Source organism: Pezoporus occidentalis, unplaced genomic scaffold (genome assembly GCF_034315485.1).
Source record: "Pezoporus occidentalis ecotype Australia unplaced genomic scaffold, CSIRO_AGI_Poc_V1 ctg4, whole genome shotgun sequence".
NCBI classification, from domain to species: domain Eukaryota; kingdom Metazoa; phylum Chordata; class Aves; order Psittaciformes; family Psittacidae; genus Pezoporus; species Pezoporus occidentalis.
This window is the reverse complement of record NW_026915724.1, coordinates 28,961,710-28,987,496: the sequence shown is the minus strand read 5'-3', so window position 1 is coordinate 28,987,496 and position 25,787 is coordinate 28,961,710. Positions and strand designations below refer to the sequence as shown.

The window sequence follows — 25,787 nt, the reverse complement described above, 5'->3', positions numbered from 1 at the left end:
TTTCATCACTGTGACCTCAACATTAGCTAGTGATTTAATGGTTTGGCTATGCAAGCTCTTGCCTCCCTGACATTCAGCAGGACTTGAAACACTATTCCAAGGCCTGCCTTTTGGCAACACCAGAGAAGATGCAGCATGGAGGTTAGGCCTTGTATCAAGTCAAATCAAATTGAAAGTACATTATAAACATGAACTTAAAAAAAAATATAGAAAAATGAGAGAGTGACTCTGACTTCAGGAGATTGTCTTGTGCATATGTAGGAATATATCAAGACAGGAATCCTTTAAGGATTCCTTTTGTGGTAATTCATTTACTGTTATAGCAAGTAAGGGTATCTTATACCTTCAACTGTGAAAATGTTTAGTATCTCTCAGTCTTGCGTTCATGTGTTCTGTCAGACTTGGTATATACTTATGGTAGAGCCCATCAACTTTACCTTGAAACTTGCAGTAAAAATAGGAGTGTTTGGGATTGTCTGGCATCAACTTACTTTGTTCTGGTTTTGCCTTAGCTTTCCTTCTGATGGGGTGAAAGAGTTTAAAAATTGAGGCTTTTTCTGGACAACCTTTAAAAGCACAGATTAACTCTGAGTTGGTATTTAGACTCAAATCAAGTTTTGAGTCTTAAATGTTATTTTAAAAACCAGCAGAAAATTCAGGTTCACATTTGGGGAGGGAAGGGGGACTCAAACCAGCAACTTTATAAAGCTTAACCTTTCATATCTATCTTTTTTCCTGCAAGATTTTCAGACTGATAATTATGTTCACGTCAACAGATAGGGTAGTGCAATCAAAGTGGATATGTAAGGTCCCCCTTCCTGCAAAAGGCTTTTTACCTATGCTGTGGGACTTTTAGCATGATATAGCTCTGAGTCCCATATACTGGATGTTTATTTACACAATGCCACAGTTAAGTAGGCATACACAGAGAATTTCCATAATGTGAACCAAAAGTGCAATGAGTGGAGTTGGGAAGGCAATGCTTCAAAACGTGATACAAATTAAAATGCTAATGCAGCAACACAGCTTGTACCCTATACTTGGTCTGTTTGTATTCCCTTCCACCAGTGCTGATGGAAGGTGTTCTTCAGAGATAGATGTGACTTTCAGATTTTTAAATTGATTTTGTAAATTGACAAAACCATAAACTAAAAAAAAAACCACAAAAACAAAACCCCCCAAAAAACAATTTATAACTTTCCTTTTCAATACCCTAAGCTTAGAGCTGCTTTCCATAGGGGGTGATATGGGAGCTTTTTATGTGACTTTAGTTTTTGAGTATGAGAGGAAATGAAAAGGTACATGAGTGTGGTGAGGACTGAATGACTATGCTATTCAAAGACTACTCTAGGGAATTAAGGGTAGTTAATGTTCTTACAGTCTGAAAGCAAAAAGAAAGGAATGGACAGTGTGCTTTCTTCTCAGAACAAAATCCTTTGTTGCTAAATGTAAAGATATTTGCTCTAATTGGTAATAATACTAATTATTGCGTGGAGAGGCTTGTTTTGGTGGCTGAATCTTTACATCAGATGTCTCATGTTGTCTTCTTGTACAACCTCATAATATTTATGTTGCCATAAGTTACTTGAGCACTGCATTATTGGCCTTAACTTTTGTATGCTCTGCTATGCACAAGAAATACATAGTGGCAGAGAGTTGCCTTAAATGTAGGCAGCCTTGGCTTCTTCTTGGTGTCTGTAAAGCCAGCACAACTTGTTCACTTGCTCCCTCTGCTATGGAAATAATACTAAGCTGTCCCTTTCTCTGGCTCACTTGCTGAAGCACACTGGCCTTTCTCTAGTTCTGAATGCTATGCTGCAGTCAGGATTTTACAGGATGCTAGAGAAACTGGCAAGTGGCTACAAGCTAGGCAAATGGAAGCTGATCACAATTTTTCTTGAGGTTAAAAAAAAAATTGGGAAGATACTATTTTTGTTTTCTGAATGTTTCTCTACTGAGGGTAAATGAACCATATAAATTCTTGTCCTGTTTGAGCAGAACTGTTACTGTCTTTCCTGATTTTCTTTAAGGCTGGTAGTGAAGATTATTAACTGAAACTCTGAGAATGAGCTGTATCAAAGCATCGTACTGAAACATGTGGAGCAATAACAGCAGTGCACGATTTTCTCCTGAACATAGAAAACTATTTCAGAAACAGCATAGAAGGAGCAAGGAATGGGAGGAAGCTTCATGCTCCTGTATGCTTAGCGGTGATGCCTGACCAGATCTGAGTTGAAGCTAATAACTAATGGATCATATACTTGAATTTTACTTTCCTTTCATACTACATTACATTACTTCTCATGATTAATTCATTCTGTGTTGAAATATTTTGAGTTTTGAATGACCTGGCTTAGAAGTAGATGGGCAGACAAACAGAGGAATTAATGAGAAATGTTGGAACATTGGATCTTGGTAGATGATTAATGCTGGATTTTCTGCTCTTTCTGAAAACTAGTCAAACTTGTTCTTAATCTTCTTACATGTAAGAGTATGCATAAAACAATCATCTTTGACATTTTCTTTGCCAGCTTTCTGAAATTGGGGACTGAAATGCGACTTCTCAGCTATATTGATAGCTGCTGGAGCAAAGCTCAGAATGGACTCAGTTGCACTGCTGAGTCTCATGTATAAGAAATAGATTTTAGCTTTCATCCTGGGTAGTGTAATTTGTTTATGGGTCTTAACATTTACTGCACTTAGGCAGAGAATGTACTGACAAGAGCCATCAGCTCTGTTCACTGAGGGGAGAATAGTGCTGTTAGGCAAGAAGAGTTATCCAAAAACCTTAGGGAAGGTTGTTTTGGTATCTCTGGGCAGATCTCATGCGGACCCCAGCATCCAGGAACTGTACCCAGTAGCACAGTCACCACAGAAATCTTGCCTTTTTCCATAGACCATGGTCTATGGATAAAGCTGATTGATTGGTCCTATTGCAGGGCGAGAGCACTTCACAGTATCCCTGGAGTTCCACCTACTTACATCCAGGATAAATGCAGCCCTGTACTGTTTGAAATTGGATGGTTTTGTCAGCTGTGAGAAAATGTCTCTTTAAATGGAATGTGTTCTGGAAACTGCTTCAAGGTCTACTAAGGGAGTGGTTAGAGAGAAGAGGGTAAGCCAAGCAATGGGAGTGTTTTCCTAAATGACTTGAAAATAAGGAAAGATCATTCTCCTGTCATATTTGTCAAAGATTTCTGAAGCCAGCTGATGCTTTTAGTGTCACTCATCTGGTTTTAACATGGCTTGCAGGGATACACATAAAAGCCTGATAGGTGTGTTTAGTTCAAGCATGTTGAGGGTGGATGTGAATGAAAAGCTCAGCCTGCTGCTTTAGAAGCTTGCCCAGTGGTGGGCTGGTAACTGGAAACATGCAAATATGTCCATTTTTAAACTGAATGGATTCCCAACTTGTATTTGTTTGGATCCATTTTCAGAGTAGTGTTGTAGTGGGTAATGTTCTCTGCATCAGTCTGAACAATTTGTGAATACTAAAGGAAAGTTGGTATGAGCAGCTTCTGAGATTAGAATGAGAGAACCTTGTTTTATTTTTAAGCGATTCTGTAGAACTACCTTTTGATGCTACTGATGTAAGAAAGACATTTGGGTACTACAGGCTAGTATATACTTTGTTGTCATGGCAAGATCTTCAGACCTGAGGGTATGGTGAACAAATTACTAGAATACAAGCTAGGGTGGGTAGATTTAAAGCTAACTTACTACTCCCAGGCAGCTCCTGGGGGTGGGCTGCTCTTACTCTCAGTTGCATGCAAGATAATTTATTGCGCCTTTCCTGAAGGTTATATGATCACATGCTTGAGAAGCTCTATATCTAGAAGATAAGATGTGTAAGTCTAACTTAGTAAGACCTTCCTGCCTCAGGTCCCATGAGAGTCTTGATCCAGGATGGTATCTCAGGTAATATATAACACACATCAACAGGATTGGACTTCACAACAAATTATGCTTTTTCACACAGTAAATTGGTGTCTGCAAATAAACAGTTACTGGAGAAAAGAGAAATAGTCTTCGTAGGTTATCTCTCATCTGGGATTTTCTTTGAGCTCTGTACCCTGACTGCTAAGCTGCACAGAGTTTTGCTCTCCTCTCCTCTATGAATTCGGCATTGTTTTTTTTCTACTGAAACAGATGAACTGCTTGAACATTTGCCCTTATTCTTGGACAAAGATTTACAGCCTGGATGAACTCTGGCCTAGTTTAGAGTGAGCTTGGATGTGTTTGCATCATTCCTGTAAGTGTAACCTTACTGGTTTCTGCTGGGTCTCGCTTTTGGTTTGCATAAGGCATGAGAGCACAGCTCCAGACTTGTCGCATACTTGCATGTCAGAACCTTTCAGTTTGTTGTTTAAGTTGTCACAAGCTCATTGTGAATCCCACAAAAATAGATGACCTTGCTCTCAACTGCTAAAATGAATTGAAAAAAAAACATAGGGTTAACATTAGTAATAAATCACCAAGCTACATTTTTCTGGTACTTTAAAAATCTACGTATTTTAAACGCATTGCTGCAGGGACTTCACTCATGTAAAATACCTAGTGTAAACAGATTCTGGTCTTGTTTGGAGTGCTCAGTAGTTCTAGTAACACTGCTGAAAACAGTATCAGTGACAGGGCTTGCAGGCAAGTGGATGAGTCTGAATTCCCTTATAAATTTGTATTTGTACATGTCAGTGTTAGTTTTTTTTGTTTACTATGTAAATTACCAGAACAACTAAAAATCTGAAGACTAGAATGAATTAAGACTACAAACTTTGTCTTGAAATTGAGCACAAAATGAGACACGAGACGTGAATGTTGTGGTGCACTGAGGCTGTGTGCCGTGCTATGGAATGTTCTTCAAAAGTGAGGAAGAGGAGTACATATTCCACTCGGCACGCTGCATTTTAGTCATTCTGTCTTCTGGGTAAACCTTCCCTTAATAATCTCATTTTGAATCCACTCATACCATGCTGTTAGAAGGCAGCTAAATTTGCTTTGTTTTATTACACAATAAAAAAGGATTTCTAGGTTTCATATAAGCGTTATGAGTTCTAGTGTTCGTTGATTGTATCTTGGCTTTGATGTTACCTTCAGAGATCAGTGACCAGAAACATCATGAAGGAAACGGGGTTTCCACAGAAATTGAATTTCTGTATTATAAAAATGTGGTTTTTAGATTTTAAAACTTCAAATAAATTTCGTAAACTGGGGCAACAGTGTTCATTTTTGGGGGATCAATTGAGTCTATGCAACAAAGGTCTGGCAAAGTGCTCTAGAGTAAGGATAGTCTTCTTCCGGAAACCTGTTTGCTTAAGAGGCTAAGACAGTAACAAAAGATCTACTTTATACCCTGATCATAATCCTTCTGATTTCTCCATTTCATGATATAGTTTGAGTATTTCTATTACAATTTAATGTGCCCAAGCCAGAGTGCAGGCATTTCATATCTCTGCCCTAGGAATAACAATTTCATAGGGTACAGTGACTTCACAAGGTCAGAACTTGATTTGATTTCCATCCTAAATGAAAAGTTTGCCAACATATAACATTACTTAAATAAAAAGGTAGTATTCCAAATACTGAAGTTTTCATCCAAATGTTCCTCCAGTTTCTAATGCTAGTGTGAGTTGTAATGTTCAGAGATGTGAAGTATCATAGTAAAACAGAAAGTGTATGGAGCTCATAAGGGCTCTTTAAATTGCAGTGGAAAGTGAAGAAGGAAGGAAAGTACAATTTAAAAAGTTTTTAATTAGTAAAATAAAAATAAGGTTTCAAAGACAAGGCACATGGATTTGAAAACTTTGAGAAACTCTTCTGAAATAAGTAAGAGTTGTTTTTCTTATACCACTTTCTGAGTGTCCTGCAACATTCACTGGTGCTGGTTTTCAAAAGCAGAGAATTTCTAGAGTTATCTTTGGACAGTGACAGTCTTCCTGCCCTGCTTCTTGTATATTGCAGCTCCTGTACTCTACTAAGCCACCACTGTCTGGCTGCTGAAGCGTCCTCATGTGTCAGAGGGTGTCTTCACTCCAGAGTGTTCCAGTGATGCTTTGTTGCATTGACCAGGCTTATCCCTTTAAAATGAGCATCATTGCTTCAGCTTAACGATGCTTTGTACCAGTGGAGCTGCATTCTCGAGAGGCTTTGTGCTGGTAAAACAAGGCCACTTCACTTGTTCTATCTATACTTTGAGCCTCTTGCAATCTAGTGCCAAGGTAGTGGTGCTTCTAAGAGGTACAGCTGTGAAGGAGACAGTATTTATTAGAAACACTTGAGCAAAGTAAACAGACTTACAGAGCTAAGCTACTTCTTAAGGTTGCTTAATGCCAAAATGTCGTTGGGTTATTGTTCTGAGTTTCTGAAAAGACCTAAATATCTTCCTATTTGTTTATCTACATGCATATATATAGATACATGTTATTAAAAACTGGAAAAAAATAAAGTGCTCTCAGGAAAAACATATCTGTTCTAAGCTTATCCACTCCTTTGTGAGAACTGGGCACTGAAAAGTCTTTTTCTTTTTGAAAGATTCTCTTCAAGTTTTTATTTAAGAATGAATAGCTCTCTTCCACCTTCCCTCTGAATCTTCAATGGTTTCTTCCATGGGGCAAAACCTGTGTCTGGATTTTGTAGCTGTGACGGAATACAGCTGAGACACAGGTCTCAGCAAAATACAAAGCAGCTCTGTTGCCAGACAACACGATCGGTGAGGAACAAAAGGATTCCTAAGAGTTTGAGGCGATGTGTTATTTTTTGCCCTTTTCAAGATAAAAGTACAGAAATATGTACTATATGGGATTACTGGGCTTTTGTAAACCCTGCTGCTGTGTTTTCTTCCTTCGAAGCTCTTGCCTCCCCAGCATGGGTGATGCAGAGCATGCTACAGGCAGGGGCAGCTGGGGGATGAGTATAAATACCCCACTCAGCCCCATTCACACAGTTTTACCATGCTTTTAATGGAAAGTTAGGCCTTCAGTGGAAAGTTAGGAAGAAAACTCAGTGCCTTTAAAAAACAACATTGAGCCAAATGCTGCTTGACCATAAGTTCAGGCTAACTCCCACTGACCTTGCTGAAATAACAGAGCTCTGAGTTGTGCAGGTGCTTGGTCTATGCCCAGGGGATTTTTCTTGACAATTCCCTCCTTCTTAGTGGGATTTACTTTTGGGTTTTGGTTCAACTGAAGTTTCAGAGGAAGAAAATTGCTGCACACCCACCATGAAGAGATTTTGTATTCATGTGTGTTTTCTCAGCACTTCCCAGTGCTGGCTTGATGGCTGAAGGCACTTTGTTGACTCCCTCTGTGGCCAAGAGTTTTACTAGCTGCAGCTGAGGGTTTTTAAACAAGTGTCCGGCTGTAGAAGGTTGGGTCATAGGTGATGCTTTAGGGCTGCCTATTGTGTTTCTATAGTTTTTTCTTCTCTGTTACTGTGGCTTTATTTGCGGGACTCCTTTCACAGGCACCCCTGAAGACTGCTAAGCTCTCAGAGCAAACATTTCTCTGAGGTTTGTGAGAGGCTGCTGAGGAGTTTCTTTTGAAGGTATGCCAGGATCAGCTGTGTCACGCAAGTGCATGCTAATGAAAAGAAATCCAGTGGCCTTAGAAGCGAGGCCTCATAAAGTTGTGCTAAGGGAGCAGCTTATGCTGGGATACTTGCAGGAATACTGTTAAGTTGATTAACTGCTAAAAAAGTTTTCTATGATGATGAAAAGTATAGTTATGTCAGGCTTGTGGGCTTAACTGGAGTATGATGATAGGTCAAAATATTTTTTAGTCTTTGTAAAGTATTTGAAATTTAAAGTGTATAAACAGAAAACAAGTGATTGTAGGTTTTTTATGTAAGCAAGGTCTTTACATTTGGTTAAAAAGGAGAAAGGATAAAAAGCTTTCTTTTCCTAGCTAGTCAGTAAATTTTTTAACTCAGTGTCTATGTGTAGAATAGTTTTCATATAAATATAAGTAGGAAAGGCTTTGTTCTTGATGTTTTCTCCTATCTTTTGTCACTGCAAACCTTGGATAAACCTCTTGTCCCCTCTCTCCCATTGCCCTGCACTACTAACAGCAATCAAGCTTTTTACGGTTGTCCTAGCAATTTAATTTATCTTTCCTCTTCTTCCCAGTTGCCCAAGCACACCAATAATCTCTTGTTTACTTGAACTTTGACTGTGTCCTTCTGTACCATATGGAGGTAACAGTCAGGGGACAGAGTCCAAGGCAAAAGAGTTAAATTGACCCTGTTGCATGACAATTTCATTCGGAGGTTTGCTGCTTAATTTACTATTTCTGTTGCCTAAGAGCATTGTCACAGTCCAGTACCCAAACTGGAAGGAAAAATGTTCAGAGTAATGTATTTCCCAAGACCTAAGCCAAGCCCAGAGACACCAGAGAGCAGGAAGCTCAAGGGAAAAGTGAGATTGTCTTGGACACAGTGAACTGATTTGGGCTCTCTATTGGCAGCCCCTCTCTTTTTCCCTGCCTGTTGGCACAGCGTGACCCCTTGTCCAAGCTTCAAGCCCCAGATTTGGGCAGTGGCAGGAGATGAGGCAAGAAGCTGCAGGAGTGCTGGTGGTACCCGCTAGACTCACCTCCAGTCTACTCCTTCTTACGTATGTAGTCAAGCCAGCCATCATAGCTGGCATTTGGTATACACCAGGGAAACTGATAGGATAAAAAGGTGGTGGCAAATTAAGCTGTCATCTGATGTCTGTACAGGTCACTGAGCTCTGCTCCTTCACAGGGTCACTGAACAAGATTAGAACTTGAACTGTAAGAGTTAAGGATGCCTGCAAAAATGTAGCTGCAGATGTGAAGGGACCACAGTCAATGACACTGGTTTAGCTTAGCCACATCTGACAGACCTTTTGGAATCAAAGCTCTAAGATTTCTGGAAAACCCCTTTGAACCTGAGCTATGAACCCATCTGACTCCAGCCTTAGCCAGTGACTAGCAACCCTTGCTGCCCTTCACCTAAATACATCTGTCTGCACAAGCCTTGCGACATTGAAAACCTTCAAAACTACTCACGTCTTTACTTCTCTCGTGAACCACTGGTGTGTGGGTTATAGCTGTGCAGCCCTTAGGGCTAACCCATGCCCCCATCACCCTCTGCCTGTACTCCTTTACACCACCCCCTGTGAGCCCGTCTTTGGGCATCCTCTTTCACACCAGGCCTGCATTACATTATTTTGCTGAGGTCATGAATATTTCATGCTATACAAAACAGCTGCATGTTACTACCATCTTTATAAAAGCTATGGTTGTATTGTAAGAAGACACGCATAGCTTCCTGGTCATTGGAAAAATGGCTGTCACAGCAGCAAATCAAACCAAATAAAAGGAAAGCCTTGAGCAGGTCTAGACAGATTTGGACAAAACAAGACTGATAAACCCTCATCCTAAGGCTCTGCAAAGTCAAAGCCAAGGCTGTGTCCTGTTACCTGCAACAGCTATGCTGTCTTTATGAGGCTGCAACTTGCAGTGTGTCCTGGACAGCCCATTTTTTAAACCCAGATGCTCCATGCTGTCCTGAAAGTTATCCAAAGCCCAGTCCTGGCCTAGGCATCCCATGTAGCCTCCAGTGCTAAAATGTCATGACACTGAACACTGCAAATAGTTCAGCCCAGAGAGCCCTTGCCAGCTCAGCCCTATGTTGGGCTTCACAGGATCTAAAACCCACCAACTCATGGTGGCCTCAAAGACAGCAGAGAAGGCTGGAAGTGTTTGGGAAAATTGCTGGTCTCCATCAAAGGCAGCAAGGTGAATTTTGATTTGGCAGTACCAGAGGAGGCTCTTCTCTCTCTGTTTTGGCCTAAGTTGGGTCATCTGCTGCGATCTCTTTGCCATGTTAGATTTGCAAAAGAAGTATGGGATCCTTTATGGGTTTGGTGGGCAAGTTTCTGCAGATGCTAATTTTTAGTACTGTTGGGCAGGATGGGAGGATTCATTGGGGTGTTTTCTTACTACCTACTGGTGATATACTGTTGCTGATGGTGTCAGAAGCCAGATGAAAGTATCACTCAATGTCCGAAACTTAAAGGCCCTGAAAATCATGCCTGAATGTTTCTTAATCCTGGAGTCTCTTAGTATCCACAAAAAAATCTTTCTGTCTGACTTAAGTTTCCTCAATGACTACAGTAGCACCTGTATGTGTATCCAAAGAGGTCCCAGTGTTAACTGGGCTGAGCAAATTGATACCTTGATGATGCTAACCATAAAATAGATGTCCTTCTGCTTAAAGTCCCCAAGGGCTTGATATGGGAGGAATGGCTTTGGCATCCTCTGAGATTATGGCCAGGCTGAGGCTCAGCATGCTACACAGGTGGAAATAAACTTTTCTTCTAAGAGATGAGGGGCAGGCATAGGGAGAAGGAATCTAGAGTCTCTTTCTCATTTGAGGACAAATGCTCTAATGCTCTGTGTTGCTGAGCCTGATAGCTTTGACTGACATATACTGGTGGATTTAGCCTCATTCTCCCAGAGGTGTCACCTCTGTGCCAGTGGCAACTGGTATATAACCCAGTTTACAAATCAGCATGTTAGTACAAGTCTTATTTCATAAGTGAGAGGTTTGCAGTGGCCATGACTGTGAAGGATGAAGAATGGAGATAGGGATGGGCTCAGAAACCTTCAGTAGTGAAGAGAGACCTTCACCAAGGTCAAGAACATCTGAAGTGACTTTGACTTAAGATACAGTAGCCTTTATTTGCTAGTCTGGTCCTGTATTTCACCTGAGTCATACCTAGCTGAAAAATTTCATGTAGCTAGTCAGTATTTTGAGCATTTTAAACACTGTGCTATTTTTTTTTTTCAAAACAATTCATAGTTTGAAGTAATAATATATTACAATACAAGAGATCAACATTTTGCATAGTCTTTCAGAATAAATGTGGTACACATCAAATGCCACAACATTTGGAAACTTATCTTGAAATAAACCTACATTTTCATGAACCGATTTTATTGTTTTGCTACCTGACGACTCTGGGCTGGTGGAAAAGATTTTTTTATTTTCCCTGGGTGATCTAGGAAAAAGTCTAGCTAATTACTTTTACAGGTCTTTTAAAAGGCTTATCAGCGAGAAAGAGCAAAAGGGTTCAATCCCGCCAGGAAAACTTTGGACTGCTTAATTGCCAGAAGTCTATTAATCAGTAAAGGAAGTTTTACAGAGTCTGTGGCTGAGAGAGGAAACCTGAAAGGAAACATCTTGATATATTTTTTATTATAACCCTTAAATTGCATACCTGTGCATAATGTAAGCATTTTTTTTCCTAGTGGGAAAAAAAACCCATGATTTTTGTGATACTAGGGTGAGACTAAAACACTGCAATTGGAAAAGCTACAGAACAGTAGATTATAATCCAAGCCCAGATCTGAGTCTAGTGAATGATATGGAGTGTTTTTGCTTTCACATGATCCCTTCTATTAGTGTTCTTAATTTATTTTGCAAACTTCAGAAAGTGAAGTCCTTGAGCTGCCTGTGCTCTGTATCTAAGCCAGTTGTTTATTGTGGAAAGAGCATACATCTCCTGGTCCATCCTTGGAGTTAAATCAGAATTTGACTAGATGTGACCCTGAGCAGTCTAATCTAATTTTAAGATTGAATCTAACTTCAAGGTTGGCCCTGCTATGGGCAGGGATCAGAGAAGACGAGACCAGAACGACCCTTCTGACTGAGTTTTCTCTATGAGTTTCTCTGTATGTGTTTATAGTGTAAGCCTCTTTCTTAGGACACATGATGTATTACTGTGTCTTGCTTTTACAACATGCAAACACAGAGCTACTCCAGTTTTCGGAACAGAATAAGAAACTTTGAAAGTTAAATGGATTTTGACAGATGTTCAAAACTAGAATTATAGCAAGAGTGCAATATATTTGCCTTCACAGCACCCCAGCTTTCTACTTGCCATGCTTTTCACTTATGACCACTAATTTCCAAACCAGCTTTTTGGTCCCAGGCCTATAAAACTGGACAGAACAAGATGTCTTCTATATCTTTTTTGGTTATCAACAGCAACATGAACTCTGACTTAAGGTGGATACTAGCTAGGGAAAGAGCAGCTGGAAGTGTTTTTTACAAGCATCTCCAAATGCTGCTGTTTCTTCCAAATGTCTGTATTTGAGGGCTGGTGATGCAGATAGTCTTGACTGCCTCCTTTCCTGTGCTGTCATCAGGGTGATACCTTTCTGGCCTGGTTTTGGCTTGGCGACACTGCTGCAGAGCACTTGGACTCCTAAGGTTGGCCCAGTTTGGGGTTTTCTTTTTCATGGGAACACTTCTACTCCAGTCTCTTCCTTCTTGTTTTCTGGTGTGATGTGATGAGACTGGAGGAAATTCCTCTGGGCACCCTTCTGAGAAAGGGAAAAACAGTTGTCTCTGAGTCATTCTTGGCTGATACAACTCTTGCATCCAAACTGAAGCCTGTTGCACATTTTGCAGCTCTGGATGGCAGTGTGCCTACCAGCATTACTGAGAAGAACGCTGTAATGGATTTCCCTCTAGCGATGAAATTTGTCAACTGCAGATTATTCTACGTATCTAAGGTACTGGCACAGCAGTTGTAGTTTCTGCCTTCCTTTCAAACAGCCACTGTGAGAGGGGAAGAAAAGAGAATCAGAAGTTTATTGGATCTGGAATGCTATGAAGTCAAAGTGTAAACAACAAGCCTTTTTACCATAAAAACAAAACAAACAAAAAAAAAGCTCAGCTTTTTCAAATAAGAAACAAAGTTGTGCACTAAATACACCTTGACACCAGGTTTGTTATTCTGGATAAAACCCCCACTACCTCTTAAGCAAAATGAGTATCATAATATATTTTCTGGTGGAACAGGTAACTCTTTCATCAGTTCTTGTTTTAGTGTTTGGAAAATCTCTTCTCCAGGCCTGAGACTGTCACTATTTTAAGAGTTGTCATCGTATACCACGATTTTAAAATTATAGAAGAAGTAGGTGCTTGAGGGCTGAAAATGTTATATTCAGGTGTGGACTCATCTAATTTTGTGTAGTCAGTGAAGAAATTAGTTACTTAACATTAGCAAAAAAAAACCCCTCATTAGCCCATCTTTTGCTCTTATTATTTTCAAAAGAACTGTCACTTTTGGAATGAAAAGTGTATATTATTTTCCATGAATAATTTTGAAATGATTGACTATTGTCAAATAAATTTGGCAGGAGGAAAAACCTTTTTGGAGATATGAAGTTTGGCACTACTTGTAAAAACAGCTAGACATCTACAAAGGAAAAGCCATTAATGCGTGCCCTGAAGCACAGCAGTGTAGGAGCAGAGTCCGTGTGGACACAGATTGCCCCTGTGGAGGCTGATGTGGAGATGACCCAGCCATACCTTCGCTAGTGGCTCATGCCAGATTAGAGAACCGTGTCTCCTGCGTGAATTTTCTTGGATAAAAGAAGGCGTGAACACAGGGGAACAAGGTAAGAATTCAAGCATTTTGAGAAACCTGAGATAGGGATCACATTAATCCTGGTGATAAAAGGAAAGAAAAGGTGGTACAGTTGGGCAGGAGTCTTGAGCACTGTCCCTGCGCAAGAGAGAATCAGAGGACATCTGGGGATTGCAAGTCCAACAGTGCTACAACATGCCAAGGCTAGGAAGCAATGGAAGAGGCTGCATGGGTGATTGTGGAGCTGCCATAGCCACAGGCCTTTAGGTTAGGCCGTTCATTTTTAGGTGTGCTTTTCCCTGGTCTTGAATCAGGACCTGGACTACCTGCCCTCTTGTGGTCTTGTACTGCCTTATGGCTACAAGAATGATGTTTCCTGTGGTTAAATCATAATGCCTGATGCCTGAGAAAGAGGTCACTTTTGGCACTGTGGTCTCAGAGTGATGCATATAAACAGTCAATCAACAATGAAATGTAAGTAAATAGGGTTTATATCTGCTTAATTTGATGAGTGAAAAGAACTGAGTGATTAAATGACTAGGTATCAAAATTTTTAATGAGGCAAGAATTACTCACAAGTTACTAAATGTGGAAACACTGGATATGCAGCCTGATTTGTATAAATGGCTTATATCTTGATTAAAACCACTTTCTTGTATATTATCCTTTAGCTTTCAGACAGCTACCTGGGACACACTGAACCCAGTTTTGGCAGGTCGCATTGATATAACATGCAGCTTTGGTAAGGGAGGTTCATGCTCGATGGGTAACAGAATCACAGAATGGTTTGGGTTGGAAAGCGCCTTAAAGATCACCTGGTACCAACCCTCCTGCTGTGGGCAGGGACACCTTCCACTAGACGAAGTTGCTCAAATCCCCATCCAACCTGGCCTTGAACGCTGCCAGGGATGGGGCGGCCACAGCTTCCCTGGGCAAACTGCTACTTGGGATGGAAAGTGCCCCTTCACCTTCAGCCTCCAGACCACGGCAGCAGGGCTGAAACACAGTGCAGGTGAAGACAACCAACATGGTTTAAACATCCTGGTTTTGGCAGTCCTTGTAGGTTTTCAAGACCCAGCTGGACAAAGCCCTCAGCAACCAGTTCTTACCTCAGAGCTGTGAGCAGGAGGCTGGGGGGAGACCTCCTGAGCTCTCTTCCACCCCAAATTGTCCTGTGAGCCTGTGATCAAGTGCTGGGCTGCTCTGCAAGTACCTGCAGACTGCCCGATCACAACATCTGCATACCCTATCTTCCTTTGCCCTATTCTTTCCTTTTTTGATCATTTTTTTAGCTGCCATTTTACATCCCTTTCTCCACCTCCCCCTATCTCTACCCAAGGCCTGCCCTAATCCCTTTTTCCTCATTGCTCCTTGTTTTGCTGCATCCCACCTCAATTTCACTATTTGTGATACCCTCAACCTTGAAGGGTATTACTAAAGTGGATCCCCAGGCCTTGCTGGCCTTGTGAGGTATGACACACACCTTCCCTTGGTGCCCTGTGAAATGCAGCTGTCCTTCCCTACACTCCCCCTTAGTCTTTGTCAGTTTCTCCCACTGTTATCTGTCACCTCCAGTGATTTCTCCATGTCCTGCTGAGATATGTTTGGATATATTACCATCCTGCTGAGACAGACAGTGTCAGCATTGGCCAAAGACTAGCTGTCTACCTGCAGCCATGACACATCACCTCATTTCTTCCTTCAGCTTGCTCCCTCAGAGATCTGTCTCACTGCAAACCCTCATATTCCCTCCCCACACATTATACTCTTATTATTTAATGTGGTTTTATCCACATAATACTCAGCATGTGCAAAAAGATAAGGTTAACAAGTGTTTAAAGAGCTTCCACTGATTTTTTAATGTATTTTGAAAGGCAGTATTTTCTGCAAACCCATCAAGGGAAGGTGGGAGAAGGAGGGACATATATAGGAGTGACAGATACAGAAGTTGCCAGATACTATGTGCATCCTGTACACTGTGGTCATTACAGTAAGAAAAAATCCTAGCACCTGAGCCTCAGTGGTCATAAGATACTTATGCAAACATGCAACACTGACAGCAAATATATCTTCCAAAACTGGAAGGGTGCAGAACCTGAAAAATAGTCACCATCACTTTAGCAAGACCTAAAAATCACTAAATATATAAACTGGTCTGAGGATTTTAGTCATATTTAAAGAGCTTCTTCTGCATTTGACAGCAAGAATGGTGACTTCCGTGACTAAATTTTGCATCCAGGCTGTATGTGAAGTCAATTATACATATTTTAGAAATTAAAATTAATTATTTCTGTCTTTTAGAGCTGTTAGCATCACAATACTGATGTAAAAAGACCCATCTGTAATTAGAACTTTTTCATTCCCTCTGATGAGATCACATCTTCAAATGTTGATTTCCTAGAATCGTAGAATATTTAGGATTGGAAAGGACCTTAAGATCATCTAGTTCCAACCCCCCTGCCACAGGCAGGGACACCTCACACTAAACCATGTCACCCAAGGCTCTGTCCAACCTGGCCTTTTAACACTGCCAGGGATGGAGCATTCACAACCTCCCTGGGCAACCCATTCCAGTGCCTCACCAGCCTAACAGGAAAGAATTTCCTCCTTATATCCAATGTAAATTTCCCCTGTTTAAGTTTTAACCCGTTACCCCTTATCCTATGACTACAGCCCCTAATGAAGAGTCCCTCCCTAGCATCCCTATAGGCCCCCTTCAGGTACTGGAAGGCTGCTATGAGGTCTCCACGCAGCCTTCTCTTCTCCAGGCTGAACAGCCCCAACTTCCTCAGCCTGTCTTCATACGGGAGGTGCTCCAGTCCCCTGATCATCCTCATGGCCCTCCTCTGGACTTGTTCCAACAGTTCCATGTCCTTTTTATGTTGAGGACACCAGAACTACACACAATACTCCAAGTGAGGACTCACGAGAGCACAGTAGAGGGGCAGGATCACCTCCTTTCATTTTGGATGTATTACCATACAATATACTTCAGGGGACCTCACATCTTTATTTTCAGCAGCACATTAAGTGTGTATCTTCTTGGCTTTACTTGCTATAACGGGATTTTTGTGTAAAAAATACATAATGTAGGCAAGAGCCATAAGCCAAGATCTCACAACAAATTATTTTCTCCTTCAAGTGCACTTGGGACCAGATTTGATGTTATTTGCAATCAGGAAGCCAGTCAAAAACTCTCAAGCCACTTCACAGTTTTCAGGGCAGTTTAACTAGCTTAATTAAGAGTAGGATATAATTGCTGCTGCTGGAACATGGAAAACTTCTCTCTTGTGAATCTTAATTAATGAAGATGAAAAAAGAAAAGAGAAATCCCCCTAACCTGACAGCTCTCTGGCAGGCTTTGCAGGGCTGACTGTACAAGAACTGTTTGACCTTGTAAATCTAGCAGATTCAAAATGCATCTGAAAGGCAGTGTATGTACCCAGCCTCATTCCCACACTTGCTTCAGATCTGTGTGTTCAAACCTAATCTTCATCTTCAGATATATATAAAGATTAATTTACAAAAATGTTTTTTAGAGGTTTTATTTGACTAGATTTTGATAAAATTATTCTTTTTTTACTGAATTGTCTCCAAAATGCCTATTTTGTGTCAGTACCTTTCTTTAACTATGTCTACACGATACTGTATGATTTCAGTTTCTTCAAGGCAAGAATTGTTCTCTTATAATCATTTTGATTTAAGGCATGCAGTAACATTCCTTAAAGCAGGAAAATCAGACCGACTTCTAAGTACTTTACAGCTTTACAATAACAGCAAGATGGCAAAGCAGTTTTGCTTGGCATACTGATAACTCCTGCATTAGTGAAGGCAGTGAACAACAAGAACAGACCACTAAAGCTTTAGATAAGTGCGAGAAGAAAGCTGTTAAATGCATTTCAGTGGATGTTTACATGTTTCAGAGTACTATCAGGCAAGGCATACAAAACTGTAAAAATAAGCAGCTCCCAGAGATGAGTGGCATGATGCTGCATATGTTTTGGAGAAGGGTGAATGTCCCAAAAGAATTAATCATAATTTATGCAACTTGAGGATAGCATCAAAAATGCTCTTCATCCAAACTCATTCCTTATAAATAAGCTGAGAAATGGGACAGACTCGACTAGGCGGGCAGCTATCACTGTTGCCCTTGTGGCAAAAGAAGGGGGCTATTAATTTTCTGCTAGCAACATACAAGGAATATTATGTTTCTATGCCCTGAACTATCAGATCAATCACATAAAAAAAACAGACCAGCAATTCTTTTTCTTTGGGACATAGTCTTCCATTATTTGCAGGTAGCAGACTGCCATCCCAGGCCTTGGGTGGGAGCTAGGAGTGAAGCAGGGTAACCCATCAACTCCAAGGGACATACCCAAGAAAAATGCCATCAAACTTTCTTTGCAGTATGGCTGTAGTCGTGACAGTTCAGTCTCATAAATGGCCCATCTATAAGCTACTGATCAATATGAATTAATGGTGATTTTGAGAGTGTTTCTTTCAAACCCCTGGGGAATAAAGTCTGTACACGCAGGTGAAATATATTTGAGGTAACAGCAATGCAAAAACATGGATTTTGCAGCCATAATGAGTTACCCTAAATACTGTGACTTAATTTTCAGAAATAATGTCTGTAAACATTTTTACCACATCAGAAGTTAATATCCTCCATTAAACCAAGGCAAACAGAGTGAGCTTGCTGACATTTGCACAAGACAGGTTCTGAGATGTCTGTTCCACATTGTGTATGTCCTAGAGAAAGTACAGAACAGCACAGTTTTTTATAGTTCCCTTCAAGTTTCTGGGGGAGGTCTCTCTTGTGGCCTACAAAAGTACTTATTTTCCAGCATTGCTAGGGGCCTTTCCTATAGCAGTTGATGATCTACTGATTAATTTAAAATACGTAGCATTTTCATGCTAAAAGTTCCCCTTTTCCTGTTCAATATGGCATTTAATATTTTCCAGGAGGACCAAATTTAGTATAAGATCATATAGTTTCTGTAGTATCAGTTTTTATTCTTTCCTAGAATTTTGTCTTTTGGGAAAAAATATAATTATTTGATGTGTTCCTCTCATGCAAGCTTCTCTCCCAGAAGGTCATACAAGAACTTGTGTTTTGCTAGACCTGTGTTATTTTCTATAAGGCAATGATTTGGCTTCTTTTAATTTGGTCATGTTTGAATATGTCCTTTCTGTCATATTTGAAGCCTAAAAGCTCAGACACCATGCACCACTGGTCTATGAGCTCATTACTGTACATTTTTTAATTAAACAAAAGAAGGAATAGGACAATCCAGGAAAGGAAAGAAAGAAATTCTAGTGCTGTAGCTCCTTAGCAGTATAAAATCGAGGTTGGTATGACCAGGTAGGATAGGGGCTGAGCACTCAGTACAGCTCTGGGGCACCAGGTGAAGCTGTCTTGGGGCTGTGTGTGAAGAATGAGGGCAGCTTTTGATGCCCAAGCAGGTGGAGCACTGCTGGAGACAAGATCCTGGTCTAGGTAGTTCCTTGGTGAACTACATAGAAGAGAAGCTTCTTCTCATGTTTTCCCCTTTCCCTTACTTCGAAGGGGAAAAAAATCCACTGTGGTAAGAAGCTGATGGAGTGCACAAAGCCCTGAGCAACCCAGTCTGAGCTCAGAGCTGGCCCTGCTGCGAGCAGCAGGTTCAGCTGAGGTGCCCTGAGCTCCCACCCAGCCAGAATTGTCCTATTATCCCAAACAGCATCTTCTTTTTTCATGTAAAATTACTATTCAGCCATTTATTCAAAGTTGTGGTATGTGATGCAGGATTTTGTAAGTGTAACTTCAGGTGAAAGATACTTCGCCTGTATCCCATGGTTGTTTAAAAACTTTCCCACTGCTTGTGAGAATTAATTTTTCTTTTAATTCTAATTATATAACTTCTGGTGACCTTCCACTGTGTCTTTGTTTATTAGTTCCTTTAGGGAAAGGGTTTATATTTCTGGAAAGTCCCTAGCTGTTGTGCATAAACATGCTGCAGATATTTTAGTTACAACATATTTTCAACTTAGTTTCCATTTCATTTATTCCCACTTACCCTTTGTTTAGATCTTGGCAGTGCTGGCTGTGGGATCTGTTAGCTTCAGGTTACTTTCCTAAGAGTAGTCTGCCTCTTCCATGACTTCCCAGGTTCAAAAACACAGCTTGCAGTTTTGAGATACATAGTGGGTGTGCGCACACTGGCTTTCTGCAAAAAGCGCCCCGTTGTTCAAGCCTAGCAAAAGGTCTCTGGAGTTTAAATCGTTGGTAACCTATGAAGTTAAATACTGATAGGCTAAATACAGGTGCTGAGAAGAGACTAGATGACTGCCATGGCTGGTGCCTGCAAAGTAGAGGGGAAGTGCTAGTGAACGGCAGGGCAAGGGCATCACTGCTATCTTCCTGGGACATCAAGCCAGGAATGATAACCTAACATGCACCTGGGTAGGACCCATGCATTTCCAGATTTTGCTGTGGGTCTACCTGTCTTGGTGAGTGTGAAGATGTGTTGGGTAGTCTTGCGTGTGTTGCTCTGACACAGTTTGGTAGCACTGGCATTCTGGTGTCCTGTGGGCACTTCACCTGTAATGGTGAAAATGGGCATCATTAAGGTCTAAGGCAGCAGGAACAGCACAGTCCAGCAAAAGTCATCAATGAAACAGAGATAGATTGTCACTGTGATGCAGGTCATGTGGCCTGTGAGTTCAGAAAACATAGCTGGGTGTCCTCCCTGTCCCATGCAAAAGTGACAGACCCCACATATGGTCTGCATGGGCTTTTGGCAAAGCTAGAGGAAAGCTATTGAGCGCAGCTCATGTGGGTGCTTCTTGAACTGAAGTACATTTTGATTTTAGCTGAGCTTCTGTCTATACTGAACAAAGTGTGGGCTGAGAGGGCGTGATAGCTGGCCACAGTATAGGCATGACATGATGTTAACATGCAGCTTCAGTCTCAGCTATTGCAGATACCTCCCCAGTACTGTGTTTTCTATAGTGAAGACATCATATCCTTTTTTTTTGCATACTGCCGCAATACTCCTGGAGATATATGTCTTCAACATATATGTGACTTGTGTTCTTTTTAACCTCATTTGGGTGTACAGAAGTGGGGCTGGATGGCTTCAGTACTCGCTTGTTGCAACTTTCTGCGCAAATGTGTTTCAGTGGAACGCCAATTTAGATTTGCCAAACACTCCACTCCCATTTCTACTAGCAAAGCGAAGCAATTTTTGCAAGCATTTAATCATAAAGGGGTAGGGCATTTCCAGCTACTGCTTCAGAAAATAGGCATAATGCATCAGCCACAATTGTAAATAAAACACTGAACCTTATCATTTAAAAGTAATGAGAGGCCTGTTAGTAATAGGTAGTGTAGAGCTTTCACTTATTATGACTGCCAGGCAGGGGATGAGGTAAAAATCTTCATATCAGTGAACCCTTTTAACGAACCCTCACTAAAATATCTTTTTTTATAAGGCTGCCATAATACATAACCTTCAATACGTATGTACACAATGCCCATCTAAAGGCTCAAACGACAAGAGGATTTTGAATTTGATCTTTTTCCTTTGCTCTTCTTTGTGAAAAGAGGAGTGTGGAGCTGTGTTCCCAGATCAGTGGCCAGCAACGCTCTTCATGCCTGGGGCAGTATGAACAGCAGCAGGAGACCAAGAATGCTGGAGCCCTCTTTCCTCAGCTGTGCAGACATACAAAGCATCACAGGTAAGGGCAAGTGACTACTGCCAGTGTGGCTTCATTGTGGGAAACAATAATAGTAGAAGTTGTGGGTGAAAACCAGAATTGTGTTGCTGAAAATACTTTAGCTTTAATAAGGTATTTACTAGTTGAAAAAATGGATGTCTACGTTTCAGGAAATACATTGCAGAGGATTCTACAAGTGTGAACAGTTACTGTGATTTCATTTAACAGTCTTAACATTTTCTCCTTAGTGACTAAGAGCTGCATTAAGAAATATTGCATAGTTTGTATATTCAGTATACAGTCACGTAAACAAGTGTGCACTTTTTCTTGAATTTTGCTGTGATATGCTAAAACATTTTGCATCTATGCTAGAAAAAGGTACATGTTTTGAGCTAATAGGCTACTTCTGCTTTAATGGTGCCACAATGGGGAAGGATTAAAAGTTATTCACTCTCAGTTTCATGGGTATGTTCTTGATGGTTATTGTGCAATGCAACAAATTTTAATCACTATGCAGTAGATAACATGTACTGCATAGACACTGTAGCCATTTCAAATTCATTTTCCTGTGTTACTCAAGATCAGTGCCTGCAGGCTGACCTGCCAGGATGAATTCCAGGCAAGTCTGTGGTTAAATACCTAGGAAGATCCACCCAGTTAGAGGTAGTTCAGCTAAGTCAGTAGGAGTTCTGCCACTGACTTACTGACGCTAAGGTACTACCCAGGGGTTCTGAAAGACATTTCTTCAGTTCTCAGAAACTGTTAGGCGTATCCAGCTCAACAGTTCATGCCTTTACCTGCTGTGGCCCCCTTATCACTATGTTAATCTCAGTTATAATAGAAGATTTGTGCTGAATCTGTTTCCTGTTCACACATAAAACCTTTGAATTATTTGACTTTAGCCAGAATTAATATTATCCTCTTAGGGGCTATGTGAATTTAGTATGAGTCATAGTTTGTTGACATCCAACATGGAAAGAAAAATACTTGGATCCAGCCAAGTCTTCTGGTCATCAGTCAAAGTTTGTGAACTTGGCAGACTTGATTGGAAGCTGTTTTCCCATTTTTTAGTATGTAACTGTAGCTATGTAAAAAGTGATGCATGTTGTAGACAAAAGCACTATGAAATCCTATACCTGCTTTTTGTAAAGAGTACTGAACAAGTTAGGTTATGAATAAGGAAAAGATATTGGTCTTGTTCAGAAGAGAAACCCAAAGAAAAACCCAAAGTAACTGCATTTCCAGTGAACTTTCATCTGGTTTTATTCAGGAAAAAATGCCTGTCATTGCAACACTGCGATGTAGTGTGGAGCATCAGATAAGCACAAAACAGTTTCAAAGCAGACGTAATTCACAGGTCTGATTTTTATGTAGTGATGAATCCCCCCAAAAATGGAGCATCAGCAGATCTGAGGCAGTAGACATTGCTGTGTAGTCAGCTGATGCAAACCCTCCTGCTGTCAATATACTTCAAGCCTTCTAGATGTCATAAATTCTAAAGAAACCACCAAAGGGAAAAGATTTTTCAGTTTCTAGAGTAGAAACAAACATTTTCTGTACCTCTATAAGAAAGAAGAAGCCTAACTCTACTGCTTTAGGAATTGCCATACAATTTTTATTGCTCTGTGCAGCCTCAAAGACACCACCTTCCATTGCTAACACATGTGATTACACACTCTTAGTGGAACCAAAGCAATAATGATTAAACAATTAGATTATACTTTCAGTTATAAATAAACCTCTTCTTGTCTACCAAGAGTCTTTACATTAAAAAAAAAAAAAGGCTTAAGGTAGCTAATCTACTTTTCCTACTTTATTTTCTTGTCTACTCCTGGAATTTGATTAAAATTGGAAAAACTAGCTTTCCTATTTGTTTATAGACTTTTACATGCATTGCTATTAGACTTGCAGTGCTACTCTTCTTTCTTTATTTATTTTATTTATTTATTTTAAGACATGTGCATAAATCTTCTGTTTCTGGAGTCATAGGACCATGGAATAGTTAGGGTTGGAAGGAATCTTAAAGATCACGTTCCAACCCTCTTGCCATGGGCAGGGACGTCCAGGCCTTGAACACTTCCAGGGATAGGGCAGCCACAACTTTTCTTGGCAACCCTCACAGTGAAGAATTTCTTCCTAATATCTAGTCAAAATCTATCCTTTTTCAGGTTGATAAAACTCAATTTCTTAAAAGCGTAATATTTTGTCGAAGTCTTAATTTCTGGGCTTGCAAAATCTAAAAATATCCTTTGAAACGTAACATTAAATAGGGGAAGTTTAGATTGGATATAAGAAGGAAATTCTTTCCTGTTAGGGTGGTGAGGCACTGGAATAGGTTGCCCAGGGAGGTTGTGAATGCTCCATCCCTGGCAGTGTTCAAGGCCAGGTTGGATGAGGCCTTGGGTTAGATGGTTTAGCGTGAGGTGTCCCTGCCCACGGCAGGGGGGTTGGAACTAGATGATCTTAAGGTCCTTTCCAACCCTAACTATTCTATGATTCTATGATTCTATGATTTATTCCTCATGGAGAATCTTCTTTTTCAGGGTTTTCAGTGAAACAGCTGACAACAAGAAGAGTTCTTATGCAGATCACAAGGAACTTGAAGAGACACCAAGGCCCCAGATAAGACAGAAAGACCTACAGAGACACATGAATTTTTGGAATAGATGAGGCTGGATCTAAGAATTCTACTGACACTTTCGAAGTCTGAGGATAGCAGATAATAAGAGATCCTGAAAGTGTTATGTTTTACAGCTCTTCACTAAGCTCTGGAGCGCTAGAGATAACAACTGTAAAAATAATAATGTAATGATTAAGAATATTAACTATTAAGAATATTATTTACAGAAGCCTGCAAATGAGTTGTCATAGGCCACAGTAGTTCAGGTAGGAGCAGAGATATGGACAGTTCTATCACTGAAATTGTTAATTAACACACACGTGAGTACATCAGGTGATGAATGTGCCATTGGCTACGCAGGCAGGGAATCCTGGATCCTTCCAGTTCTGCATAGAAATGGTAACAGGGCAAGTCAGAGCAGAAGACAAAGAAGAGTGGGAAACCAATTTTCTCAGGGTATATGATAGGGTATTTTGAATTTACAGCAAAAACTGTTCACTGTTTTCAGCATTGGTGGGTGAAGAAGTCAGTAATACCTGCATCATACAGCCTCTGCTGCCCATGGGGGATAAATGCAGGGTGTGGCTAGACTTGTTTTCAGTAAAGCAATTAACTGTATTTTTTGTTCATTGCTTGATCAGAGACTGGCATCAGGAGGACCAAAAAGCCAGAGCCTGACAGAATGTGATGTGTGGGATAAAAAGTGTCATTCTTTACTCTTAAGTAACTTTTCTCTAATATCTGTATTTGTGCATCTCACTGCCACTGACTCCTGTCTGACGGATGTTATTTTCTTTTGCTTGCTTTATAGCTGTTCAGCAGTTTTATTGCCCTGCCATCTGTTCTAAACAGTTAAAGACACTTTTATTCTCCATTTTTCTTCAGGGATGTAGAAGAGGCATCTGTCTCCAAACACTTAAAATCTCTCAATATACATTGTGCAAATTATTTATGCACAATAACTCAGACACCTTTTCAGAAGGATTTACGGATGTCTGACAAAAGTGTAATTTGCGTACACCTTTAAATAAAACATTGTTGACATTTGGCATACATTCCAGTGTAGAAAACTGCTCATTTTGTGTAAGAAATTAATAAAGTTAGGCTTGAATCTAGTGGAGTTCTCAACCCAAATCATTATCCTTAAACATGCTTAGAAGTATCCTACTGAATGAAGACCCCTAAGTAAGTTCATACTGCATTTTTTTTTGAATCTATAGTCCAAAAAGCGCTAAATCTGCAGAACACATTTTACCAAGACTTTCCATCACAAAGCTCTGTGTAAACACCGATTAATCCAGTTACCATCCTGGGAGCTCTGAAGTGGAAAAAGAGACCTGTTAAAGGCATCGGTGTGGATTTAATGAGTCTAAGCTGGGCTTAAAACGAAGGAGTTTCAGTCCTCAGGCCATGGAAATAAATCCTGCCCTGACCCAAGCGTATGAAGGGAAGACATGATGGATCCCAGTGGGTCCTCAAGGCTGTCTGCTGGCAGTCTCCTCCCTGACATACCCACACTGCACACTTTGTACATGTTTATACAGGTGACCTAGGACAATTTGTTCATTTTTTGCAAATTTTTCAGTTGCTAGCAGTGCATGGTTGTTTGCAAATATTCAGTAAAACCTGTTTCTAAAAGGGTTTGGGAAAAACATCCTCTTCCATTGTTACAGACCTTCGCTCCAGCCTCTGCTTACCACTTTTCCTATGGCAATAGGAAAAAACTAAGGACTTAAGGATGTGACAGGGTGCAACTGAGATATGGTGGCTGAAAGAGCCACTCATCCCCAGGGTGAGGTGGGATGTGCTGATTAAACCAGATCTGCCAGTCCCTGTCCCTGCCAGGGACTCTCCTGCAGCTGCTGGAATTACAGAGAACAAGTGGCTGGTAATCTCAGCACAGAACAAATCCACATTGGAATAATTTTCTAAATAAGGTTTGGTTTGGATTTCCCTTTTAGTTATTGATACTCTTCTCTATAGCAGAATCTCACAGCTCTGCTTCATCAAGTCATGCCTTGGGTGCCCAAGTCCAGGTCCCATTCTCCCTGCAGCAGCTGTGTTGGG

At 40.6% G+C, this 25,787-nt stretch overlaps 1 long non-coding RNA gene across 1 annotated transcript; it reads left to right on the top strand.

Moving 5' to 3' along the window:
• Window positions 1–1,622: 1,622 nt before the first annotated feature.
• On the top strand, window positions 1,623–24,775 carry LOC134171104 (uncharacterized). Its single transcript, XR_009967479.1, has 2 exons — window positions 1,623–1,902; window positions 23,644–24,775. It is a non-coding gene; the product is annotated as an uncharacterized LOC134171104 (long non-coding RNA).
• Window positions 24,776–25,787: the final 1,012 nt, after the last annotated feature.